Below are 12805 nucleotides of genomic sequence, written 5' to 3' on the forward strand. Positions count from 1 at the left end.
AGAGACTGGGGACACGGTACAGGAGGTGGTCAGAGACTGGGGACACGGTACAGGAGGTGGTCAGAGACTGGGGACACGGTACAGGAGGTGGTCAGAGACTGGGGACACGGTACAGGAGGTGGTCAGAGACTGGGGACACGGTACAGGAGGTGGTCAGAGACTGGGGACACGGTACAGGAGGTGGTCAGAGACTGGGGACACGGTACAGGAGGTGGTCAGAGACTGGGGACACGGTACAGGAGGTGGTCAGAGACTGGGGACACGGTACAGGAGGTGGTCAGAGACTGGGGACACGGTACAGGAGGTGGTCAGAGACTGGGGACACGGTACAGGAGGTGGTCAAAGACTGGGGACACGGTACAGGAGGTGGTCAGAGACTGGGGACACGGTACAGGAGGTGGTCAGAGACTGGGGACACGGTACAGGAGGTGATCAGAGACTGGGGACACGGTACAGGAGGTGATCAGAGACTGGGGACACGGTACAGGAGGTGGTCAGAGACTGGGGACACGGTACAGGAGGTGGTCAGAGACTGGGGACGTGGTACAGGAGGTGGTCAGAGACTGGGGACGTGGGTACAGGAGGTGGTCAGAGACTGGGGACGTGGGTACAGGAGGTGGTCAGAGACTGGGGACGTGGTACAGGAGGTGGTCAGAGACTGGGGACGTGGTACAGGAGGTGGTCAGAGACTGGGGACGAGGTACAGGAGGTGGTCAGAGACTGGGGACGTGGTACAGGAGGTGGTCAGAGACTGGGGACGTGGTACAGGAGGCATCCCCCATTGCAGCCAGTGTGCCCCATTGCAGCCAGTGTGCCCCATTGCAGCCAGTGTGCCCCATTGCAGCCAATTGCAGCTAGTGTGCCCCATTGCAGCCAATTGCAGCTAGTGTGCCCCATTGCAGCCAATTGCAGCCAGTGTGCCCCATTGCAGCCAGTGTGTCCCATTGCAGCCTGTGCACTGTGTGCAGGAAAGAGAGCCGCCTCCGCCGCCTGTTTGATAACAGCGCCGGGAACATCACAGCTTTCATTTCAATAGCTGTGTGTTACCGGCCGCGCGCCGTCACACGCAGCCCCTCCCCCTTGTCCGGGCACTTTGATAGACAGATCATCCGTCCAATCCTGCGGATGATCTGTCTATCTAAGTGCCCGGACAAGGGGGAGGGGCTGCGTGTGACGGCGCGCGGCCGGGAACACACAGCTATTGAAATGAAAGCTGTGATGTTCCCGGCGCTGTGATCAAACAGGCGGCGGAGGCGGCTCTCCTGCGCTATACACCCCCCATGATGGGCGTCACCAGGGGCGGAGCCCCGCCCCCACCCAGGCCACGCCCCATTTTCGGCTCCATTATCGGCTGTTTTTCTCTTTCGGCAAATTGCCGAAAAGGGCATTTTTGGCCGATATGTTTCGGCGGCCGAAATTTCGGTGCATCACTAATTATTAGCATTATCAACTATCTGAACTGGATTAGCAGAATCCGCAGCCGGACGATTGTCCATCACACTGGTGCTGGGGTGATTGTTATCAGTCACAGAAATTTTCCCATCAGGAATGGTCATAGTTGCTGCTGCAGTACCAGCTGTCTCCTGATGCTGCGCTGTAGAGTCCTCAGCAGCAGTGGGGCAAACAGCTTTGGACTCTGCTAAAGAAGGATTAATGGGCTCTGCTGACACCTGTAGTTCATCCACAGAAATAACACTTTTTACATGTAAGTTTTGCTGCATTGTAGCATCATCATCCGGCACAACAGGGCTGCACACAACTAGGGCTGAAACAACTAATCGATTAATCGACAACTAATCGATTATGAAATTAATCGATTACTATTTTCATAATTGATTAATCGGCCAGTAACATAATGGGTTAAAAAAACTAAAATTAGCCCTTTATAATACAAAGAGCAAATAATCGCTACTGTAAATATTACTTTCACTGTTCTACAGTAAAAAAATGATCCCCTTACAGTAGTGATTATCTGCTTTTTCTACTATAAAGGGCTAATTTTAGTTTTTTTTAACCCCATTATGTTACTAAACGTCTTAGACCTGGTTCACATCTATGTGTTTTTTGGTGCTTTTTGCAGAAATGCACTACAGTTCATTTACATGATTTCCTATGGGACACGTTCACATCTGAAAGGGTCAGGGACTTTTAACGCAAAATGGTTCTTTAGTGGTTCAAAGCTGCAGAAAAGCATGTAATGCATTTTGCAGCAATTCGTGTTTTTTAATCTGGCCAAAAAAAAGCAAAAATGCAAATTGCAGTAAAATCACGTGTGCAAAAATCTAAACGCACAGCAAAAGGCACTGCAGAAACAGATCAAAAGCAAACTGCATAGGTGTGTACTGAGCCTTATGCTGGCTACGCAGATCAATTTTCAGATGAGAATATTCAGACTAAAAATCTTTGTACATTCGCTGAATCAAAGAATTTTGTTTGAAATTTTCACTTGTTTTTAAAATGAATGTAATATCTGAACGAAAACCACATACACTGTCTGAAAATTCCTTTGACTAAGAAGTTTTCTATTTCAAAATTTTCCCATCACTGTGGTTAAAAATGAACGTCAATTTGACCCACTTTTTTTTTTAAGGTTATTAGCCGATAGAAAAAATAATTGGCCAACTAATCGATTATGAAAATAATCATTAGTTGCAGCCCTACACACAACATTAGCAGTCCGACTGTCATCAGGCACATTGTCATTATCAGTAAAAGACACAAACACAGTCTTGTCCACAACATGGGGCTTCACTGGCTTTATATTATCAGGTACATTATCTGTAATGTCCTCCTCATTGAATACCAACCGATCCCCCCGCATAGGAGACTCCATTACCTGGATGGCCCTCAGCATGCCTCCTGAGTCCTGGGAAGGCATGGGGCTGCTTACCTCTCCCTGGGGGGGCAGGGGTGCGGAATTGGGGGTCTCCTCCTCCACCTCCAACTTTGTCACCCTTCCAAACCTCCTGTCATTACCAAACTTCTCCCTGAAGGGCCCATCTCTACCTTCCATCATGGCCACAATGGTCTCCTGGTGGTCCACACGGACTTTAGCCAATTGGATCTCTGGATCCTCTCTTATGGCTGTGTAAGCCCTCACGCTGCCTTCTCAGGCGCTTCTGCTCTGCACGCAGCTTGTACAGCTTATCCCTCTCCCTATTCAGGACCTTTATCCTGGCCACCACTCGCTTCCGAATGGCTTGCGAGCCTTCGTCCTCTCCAGGGGCAGAGAGATCTGCTTGTCCACCAGAAGGCATGTCATCCGACGGCCCAGGAGAAGGCTGAGAACCTCCAGCAGGAGAAGCCCTGTTGGCCTCCATGGCTTCCCCAGAAAGGGGCCAGGAGAGCTGGGAGAGATTTCCTCACCACTCCCCTCTCACACCGATCACCTGGAGGAGCTCCACAGATAACTTCCACCTGACACACCTGTGCTCACATCTATGGATGGGGCACTATTCCTCCCACTGACACCAAGGAAGGGGCACTATTCCTCCCATTGACACCAATGATGGGGCACTATTCCTCCCATTGACACCAATGATGGGGCACTATTCCTCCCACTGTCCCCCGCAGTAAGTCTGGGTTGAATGAGGCTGGCTGTTGCTTTAAGTGATGTCTGCAGCTTTCAGTTAATGCAACGTATTTTTCTAAAATCTGGGAAGTTTAGCACCAGCTGTTAGAGAAAACATGAAGTGTTCACCCTTCTATTTCATACATGCGGTCATCCCTTTCCTTCTGAGCCAGGTCATATATCGGGGTGCATGGTCATGCTGGCCTGCACATGTAGTCAGTTTACCCCACATTGGTGCTGGATGTACAATAATTTTGCTATGAGTAAGCATTTAGCATTGCAGAATCGGGACTGACCAGAGAGGGGACACTTTCACACATTTTGCAATATATGGGAACCTGTTTTAAAGGAAAAACTTGCTAGGGGTATGCAAGGGAATATAACAGCATGCAGAGGGTTAAAGCCCAAGTTTAGTCAAAGTAAAAATAAAAAAATATCAGCACAAGGGAAATTACTTACAATCAGTATGATGTGTCCCTTGTGCTGATGGCTTCTGCTTTCACTGAAATCCTTCATCTTCCGATCAGGTCTTCTCATCCAACTTCAGTACCTGACCTCAACCCTACTGAGCACCATTGGAATCAGATCTTCTCACCCAAAATCCGGGCCTGACCTCACCCCTAATGAACATCTTTGGGATCAAGTCTTCTCAACCAGCATCAGTACCAGACCTCAACCATAATAAACACCTTTCGTTTTTCTCATCCAACATCGGGACCAGACCTGATTCCTACTGAACATCTTTGGGATGAGGACTTTGGATCTAACTTCAGTATCTGACTTCAATCCTACTGAACACCTTTGGGATCACCTCTTCTCATCCAACATCAGTACCTGATCTCAACCCTACTGAACACCTTTTGGGATCAGGTCTTCTCATTCAACATCAGTACCTGACTTCTACCCTACTGAACACCTTTGAAACCAGCTCTTCTCATTTAACATTGGTACCTGACCTCTACTCTACTGAACACCTTTGGGATCAGGTCTTCTCATCCAAAGTCAGTAGAAAATGGAAAGAGAGGGCGCAGCAGCCATTATCCCAGGGGTTGACAAATTTGCTTGGAATCTAGGAGCCAGCTAAAAAAGTTAGGAGCCAGGTCCGTGACCGTGATCTGGACCTGTCCCTGGCCTGACATGGAGATAAGTGAGGGGAAGATAGTGCCCGCCCCCACCTGTCTCCAAGTCATTGCCCATAGCGCTTAAAGGGACATTTTATTTTTTTTATTTTTTTCAAATGACAATTTTTTTTAAATTGCATTTTAGTGTAAATATGAGATCTGTGGTCTCTCTGACCCCAGATCTCATATATAAGAGGACCTGTCATGCTTTTTTCTATTACAAGGGATTTTTACATTCCTTGTAATAGGAATAAAAGTGACACACATTTTTTTTTAAAAGAACAGTGAAAAAAATAAAAGTTAAAATAATTAAAAAAAAATTTTTTTAAACGCGCCCTGTCCTGCCAAGCTTGCGTGCACAAGCGAACGCATATATGAAAGCTGTGTTCAAACCACACATGAGGTATCACTGCGATCGGTAGAGTGAGAGCAATAATTTTAGCCCTAGACCTCCTCTGTAACTCAAAAGGTGCAACCTGTAAAATTTATTAAACGTCGCCTATGGAGATTTTAAAGGGTAAAATTTTGTCGCCATTCCATGAGCGGGGCGCAATTTTGAAGCGTGACATGTTGGGTATCGATTTACTCGGCATAACATTATCTTTCACAATATAAAAAAAAATTGGGCTAACTTTACTGTTGTCTTATTTTTTTTTTTTATAGATTATTTTTCCCCAAAAAAGTGCGCTTGTAAGTCCGCTGTGCAAATACGGTGTGACAGACAGTATTGCAACGACCACCATTTTATTCTCTAGGGCAGTGATGGCGAACCTTGGCACCCCAGATGTTTTGGAACTACATTTCCCATGATGCTCAACTACACTGCAGAGTGCATGAGCATCATGGGAAATGTAGTTCCAAAACATCTGGGGTGCCAAGGTTCGCCATCACTGCTCTAGGGTGTTAGAATAAAAAATATATATAATGTTCAGGGGTTCTAAGTAAAGGTAAGGAGATAGGCAGGGGAAGCTCCATTAGCATTGCTGGGTGTCATTCCAACGGCCACCACAAGAGGGCGCAAGATTCCAGAAGGAACCATAGGATCGCAGAAGGCCTCAAAGCCGGGGGCTCAATTACCGGCCCGACGCGATCACGCCGGGGGGGTCCACGGAGACAGGATACCCCCGGCTGTTCTTCCCCAGGCGCCAGGTCGCTAATTCTAGTCGCAAATGCGACCTGGGCCCGGGTTTTGTTGAGCTCTGCATTATCCCACGCATATTTATTGCATAACACGATTATAAAAAACGATTCACAAATGTAAGAACATACGTTCCCTCATACAAGCCACTTGCTCATAGCTTCTCAGAGGCTTTGAGGAAGTAGAGTCCTTCAAAATGTGTCAGTCAGCAGGCACCCTTGCGTGGTCTCCCCCATGATCTGGAGACTGTTAAAGTGGTTGTAAACCCTTACAAACCACTTTGAACTGCAGGTAAGCCTAGATTAAGGCTTACCTGTAGGTCCAAGAAATATCTCCTAAACCTATACGGTTTAGGAGATATTTACAAGAAGACAGCCACTGCTGTCTGCCACCGCAGGTGCACTGGGCAGGCCGCAGATCACGGCGATATGCCGCTCGTGCCGGCTCCCGTGCGCATGCGTGGGAGTGACGTCATTGCGGCCCCGGCAAATCACAGTGCCGGAGCAGAGAGACTCGGAAGTCACTCCGGGATACATGGCATCGGCGAACATGAAGACGGAGGACCGCTTCGGGGGCTTTGTTCTCAGGTAAGTTATTCATAATGAGCTAGTATGCTATGCATACTAGCTCATTATGCCCTTGCCTTGCAGGTTGCATTTTTTTTTTTAAATAGCCTTTACTTCCTCTTTAATTCCAGGACTGTATAGCTACAGACAAGTGGCTTGTATGTACGAACCTATGTTCTAACTTTTGTGGAAGTTTTATATTTTATTATTCAATATATGTTGAATAATGCTCTAGTCTGGTGTGCCTTCTTTCTTTCTATTTCCTAGTGAGACAGAAGACACCCCCAGTCCTAGAGGGCAGCAAGGCCTGAAGCAATATCCCCTATGAACTTGACCACCACTCCTATAGGTGCCGGGCTACCATACTGCACAAGAGTATTTCTTCTGTTTTGTCTCCCATTGGTAACTGACTTCACTCCAACTGAACACCTTTGGGATCACGCCTTCTCATTCAACATCAATACCAGGCCTCAAAACTACTGAACCCACTTGGGATCAGGTCTTCTCATCCAACATCAGGATCTGACCTCAACCCTATGGAACACCTTTAAGACCATGCCTTTGCATCCAACATCAGTACCTGACCTCAACCTTACCGATTACCATTAAGATCATGCCTTCTCATTTCAACATCATTCCTACTGAACATCTTTAGGACCAGGCCTGCCCATCCAACATCATTACCTGACCTCAACCCTACTGAACACCTTTAGGATCAGGTCTTCTGATCCAGCATCAGCACCTAACCACACAAATGGCACAGATTCCCACAGATAAACTCAAGTCAAGCAATCCCAGAAGAGTGAAGGCTGAGGAAGCGACAGGGGGGGGGGGGGGGGTGTTAAATAACTAGACTTCATTTTTTATAACAAATACAAGGCATTATCTGATCGAACGAGGTAGAGATTGGCATGTCACCACCCCTCCACCTCATCCAATCAAAGAATGCTTTATATGCATTAAAAACATACAAGGCTTACTAGAAATGGTGGCATTGCCATGTGAGCAACCCCCTGTGGTCAGTGTAGAGAGGACACAGCACAGGATGAGCTTGGCGATCACTGTAACAGCACCGACAACTACAGCGATTGTCAGCTCCCACAGAAATCCCTCAGGTACGAGATATACATACTTGCTTTGACCCAAGCTGAATCTATGTAAGTATGCAATGCAAAGAACTCCTGGAATTCTGCTTAAAAAAAATAAAAAAGGATGTAGTTTACCAGTATGAAACAGCCCCATGCACACTTTGAGTAAAGAGAGGGTTAAAAAATAAATAAAATTGGGAGGATTTTCTCAAAAAATGATGTAGTCTTAGTCTGTTATGTATAGCATGGTGTGCAAATCCACAAAGAAAAAGTTAATGTGTAAACAGAAATGCATCTTCAACCTCTGATCTGTATAAGAATTTACAGATATACAATATTTAAACAGTTGGTGTATTGAATGTAGTAGCGGTTTGTTTGGCCTGAGAAGCTTACATATGAACAAAAAACATGACCAGAGACAGAAATTACATCTGACTGTTGTACTGAGCTACACATGGCGAAAAGTAGGAAGACCACCCCCTAAACTATGGGAGTTCAGATGTTAATCCTACAGCATACAAAGACATTTTAGACAACTGTGCTCTTCCAACCTTGTGATAAGTTTGGTGAAGGCCCTTTTCTGTTCCACCAGGATTGTGCCCCTGTGTAGATAGCAAGCTCCATAAAGACATGGTTTGATGAATTTGGAAAAAAAGAACTCAAGTGTCCTGCACAGAGCCTTGACCTCAACCCTACTGAAGACCTTTGGGGTGAACTGGTATGCCGATTGTGAGCCAGGTCTTTTCATTCAACATCCATACCTTACCTCAACCATGCTGAACACCTTTGGGATCAGTTGGAACTTTGAAGTTCTTCTCATCCAACAACAGTACCTGACCTCAGCCCTACTGAATACCTTTTGGGATCAGGTCTTCTCATCCAATATCAGCATCCCTCAACCCTACTGAACATCTCTGGGATCAGGTCTTCTCATTCAACATCAGTACCTAGCCATAACCCTGCTGAACACCTTTGAAATTAGGTCTTCTCCTGTAATATCAGTACTTGACCTCAACCCGACTGAACATCTTTGGGATCAGGTCTTCTCATCCAACATCAGTATCTGACCTCAACCTTACTGAACACCTTTGGGATCAGTTCTTCTTATCCAACAATGGTACCTGGCCTTAACCCTACTGAGCACCATTGGAATCATGTCTTCTCACCCAATACCAGTACCTGACCTCCACTCTACAGAACACCTTTGGGATTAGGTCTTCTCATCCAACATCAGTACCTGACCTCAACGCTCCTGTGGGATGAGTTGGAACGTTGATTGCAACCCAGGTCTTCTCGTTCAAGATCTGTACTTGAAGTCAATTCTACTGAACACCTTTGGGATGAATTGGGATGCCAATAGCTGAGCTCACAAAAGTTTTTTTGGCTGAAAAGGCACTATAGATGTGATGGTCCACAAACGTTTGATCACATAGTGTATACTATTTAACCACTTTCAGACCGGACCATTTTGCTGGTAAATGACCAGAGGTCTTTTTACAATTTGGCACTGCGCTGCTTTAACTGGTAATTGCGCGGCCATGCAATGTTGTACCCAAACGAAATTTGCGTCCTTTTCTTCCCACAAATAGAGCTTTCTTTTAAAGGTATTTGACTGACTCTGCGATTTTTATTTTTTGCGATATAAACGTAAAAAGACCGCAAATTTTGAAAAAAAATGATATTTTCTACTTTTTGTTATTAGAAAAATCCAATAAACTCAATTTTAGTCATACATTTAGGCCAAAACGTATTCAGCCACATGTCTTTGGTAAAAAAAAAGTCAATAACTGTATATTTATTGGTTTGCGCAAAAGTTGTCACATCTACAAACTAAGGTACATTTTCTGGAATTTACGCAGCTTTTAGTTTATGACTGGTGACCTCATTTCTTGAGGTGCTAAAATGGCAGGGCAGTACAAAACCCCCCAAATGACCCCATTTTGGAAAGTAGACACCCTAAGGAAATTGATAAGAGGCATGTTGAGCCCATTGAATATTTTATTTTTTTGCCGCAAGCGATTGAATAATGACAAAAAAAAAAATTATTTTTTTTTTTACACAAAGTTGTCACTAAATGATATATTGCTCACACATGCCATGGTTATATGTGGAATTGTACCCCAAAATACATTCTGCTGCTTCTCCTAAGTACGAAGATACCACATGTGGTCGACTTTTTGGAAGCCTAGCCGCGTACGGGGCCCCGAAAGCCAAGCACCGCCTTCAGGATTTCTAAGGGCATACATATGTCATTTTACTCCTCACTACCTATCAGTTTTGAAGGCCATAAAATGCCAAGATGGCACAAAACCCCCACAAATGACCCCATTTTAGAAAGTAGACACCCCAAGCTATTTGCTGAGAGGCATGTTGAGTCCATGGAATATTTTATATTTTGCCACAAGTTGCGGGAAAATTACAAACTTATTTTTTTTTCACAAAGTTGTCACTAAATGATATATTGCTCACATGCCAGGGGCATATGTGAAATGACACCCCAAAATAAATTCTGCTGCTTCTCCTGAGTACGGGGATACCACATGTGTGGGACTTTTTGGGAGCCTAGTCGCGTACGGGGCCCCGAAAACCAAGAACTGCCTTCAGGATTTCTAAGGGTGTAAATTTTTGATTTCACACCTCACTACCTATCACAGTTTTGAAGGCCATAAAATGCCAAAATAGCACAAAACCCCCCAAAATGACCCCATTTTGGAAAGTAGACACCCCAAGCTATTTGCCGAGAGGCATGGTGAGTATTTTGCAGCTCTCATTTGTTTTTGAAAATGAAGAAAAAAAAAATAATGTATATTTTTTTTCTTTTTTTCAATTTTCAAAACTTTGTGACAAAAATGAAGGTCTGCAAAATACTAACCATACCTCTCGGCAAATAGCTTGGGGTGTCTCCTTTCCAAAATGGGGTCACTTGGGGGGATTTTGTGCTATCTGGGCATTCCATGGCCTCCGAAACTGTGATAGGCAGTGAGGAATGAAATCAAAAATTTACACCCTTAGAAATCCTGAAGGTGGTGCTTGGATTTTGGGGTACCGTACGTGGTTAGGCTCCCAAAAGGTCTCACACTTGTGGTATCCCCGTACTCAGGAGAAGCAACAGAATGTATTTTGGGGTGTAATTTTACATATAACCATGGCATGTTTGAGCAATATATCATTTAATGACAACTTTGTGCAAAAAAAAAAAAAAATAATAATAATGTATATATTGTAATTTTTTTTTCATGCAGCCTGTGGGCTGAACGAAAAAAAAATATTGATCGGTGGGTATGCCCACCATTAGATACCTCCCTTCATCCACCCACTTCTAATGGTGGGCATACATGCACCATTTATATATGCCGAAGCATGGGGGCATCCTCCCGCAAAAGGTAGGAGCAGATCGCTCCTCCACCCCTTATGCCCCCATGCTTCGGCATATATGCTCTTTTTTAACTGTGGTGGTGAAATCACCTCCGACAGCGCTGGAGTCGTGGCTTTACGTATCGTGGGAGCAAACGCTGTTGCTGTCAAGATAAATAAATCCACGCTACAGCTGAATGGCGTACCTGAAAACAAAAAATGGTTAACAATAAAACATTGCAGAATAGAATACAGTACAAAGGAGCAGAACAATAGAGAGAGAATAGAGAGAGAGAGAACAATAAAACGACAACTATTTTTGTTTTTTTTATTTTATATATATATTTTTTTTTTTTAAACACTTTTTTATGTAACTTTAACACTTCTGTTGTAACGGTTCCAGCGGTTTGTGTCTCTCAAAATGCGATGGCATCTTGGGAGACCCTGTGAACGTGTGCCTAGCCTGTGCAATGCTGTACCCTACGCTAATACTCAACTAGTGAATGGTAGCGTTCAAAACATTCACCAATGCAAAGACCAGGATTGTCAGGACAGCGGGGACAATAATGACGGGTGTCACGCCTATATCCGCGCTTTCTGCAGACACGACATTTTCTTTGGGGGGCTCGTTGGGTAGGGGTACTCGGGATGACATAAGAATAATGCCTCTCATGTAGCCGGCTTACTGCATCTGGTAGGGGAAGGTGAGGTGGAGCACCGTCTGGATACAGAAGGGCTCTGACGATATCCTACTGAAATTTAAGGAAGGATCCAGTCCGTCCTGAAGCTTTGTGTAGTACATAAGCATTCAGTATAGCCAATTGGAATAAATAAACAGACACTTTTTTGTACCAGCGTCTGGCCTTACGGGCAACTAGATACGGCGCCAACAACTGGTCATTGAGGTCCACCCCTCCCATGTTAAGGTTATATTTGTGGACACAGAGGGGTTTCTCCACAATACCAGTCGCCGTAGGAATTTGGACCGTCGTGTCTGCATGAAGGGAGGTAAGAACGAAAACATTCTTATTATCCCTCCACTTCATAGCGAGCAAATTATTACTGCGCAAGCAGGCTCTCTCCCCCAGCCTAAGACGGGACTCTACAAGCCGCTGGGGAAAGCCCCGGCGATTAGGTCGCACGGTGCCACATGCTCCAATCTGCTGATCAAACAAGTGACTAAACAGTGGCACGCTTGTGTAATAATTGTCCACGTACAAGTGGTACCCCTTTCCGAATAAGGGTGACACCATGTCCCACACTATCTTGCCAGCGCTTCCTATGTAGTCAGGGCAGTTCTCCGGCTCTACGTGACTATCTTTACCCTCATAAACCATGAGACTACGTGTATAGCATGTGGCCCTGTCACAGAGCTTATACATCTTGACCCCGTATCTGGAACGCTTGTTGGGGACGTATTGTTTGAATGACAAGCGACCAGAAAACTTAATCAGGGACTCATCAACGCAGACAACTTGATTGGGAGTAAACAAGTCTGCAAAATGCTGGTTAAAGTGGTTTATGAGGGGCCGAATTTTGTAGAGCCGATCGTATTCAGGGTCTCCACGAGGACGACAGAGTTCATTGTCGCTGAAGTGCATAAACCGCAAAATCATCTTGTATCGTGCCCTGGACATGGAAGCAGAGAACACGTGCATATGGTGAATTGGGTCAGTGGACCAATATGACCGCAACTCACTCTTTTTGGTTATGCCCATGTTGAGGGAGAGGCCCAGAAAGATTTTAAATTCGGAAACCGTAACTGGTTTCCAATGTTTGGCAAGGGCGGACTGGGGAATAGTGGCGATGTGTTGACCAGCGTACAAATTGGTTTAGTCCACAATAGATCTAAAGAGATCTTCGGTGAAAAACAGTGAGTAAAAGTCAAGTGTCGTAAAATCAACTGTTTCCACGTTAATGCCAGGTTGGCCAGTGAATGGGGGAAGTACGGGTTCTGCAGAAGATGT

Source organism: Lithobates pipiens, unplaced genomic scaffold (assembly GCF_037356315.1).
Source record: "Lithobates pipiens isolate NorthernLeopardFrog02 unplaced genomic scaffold, aLitPip1_a1.2 Scaffold_1, whole genome shotgun sequence".
NCBI lineage: Eukaryota > Metazoa > Chordata > Amphibia > Anura > Ranidae > Lithobates > Lithobates pipiens.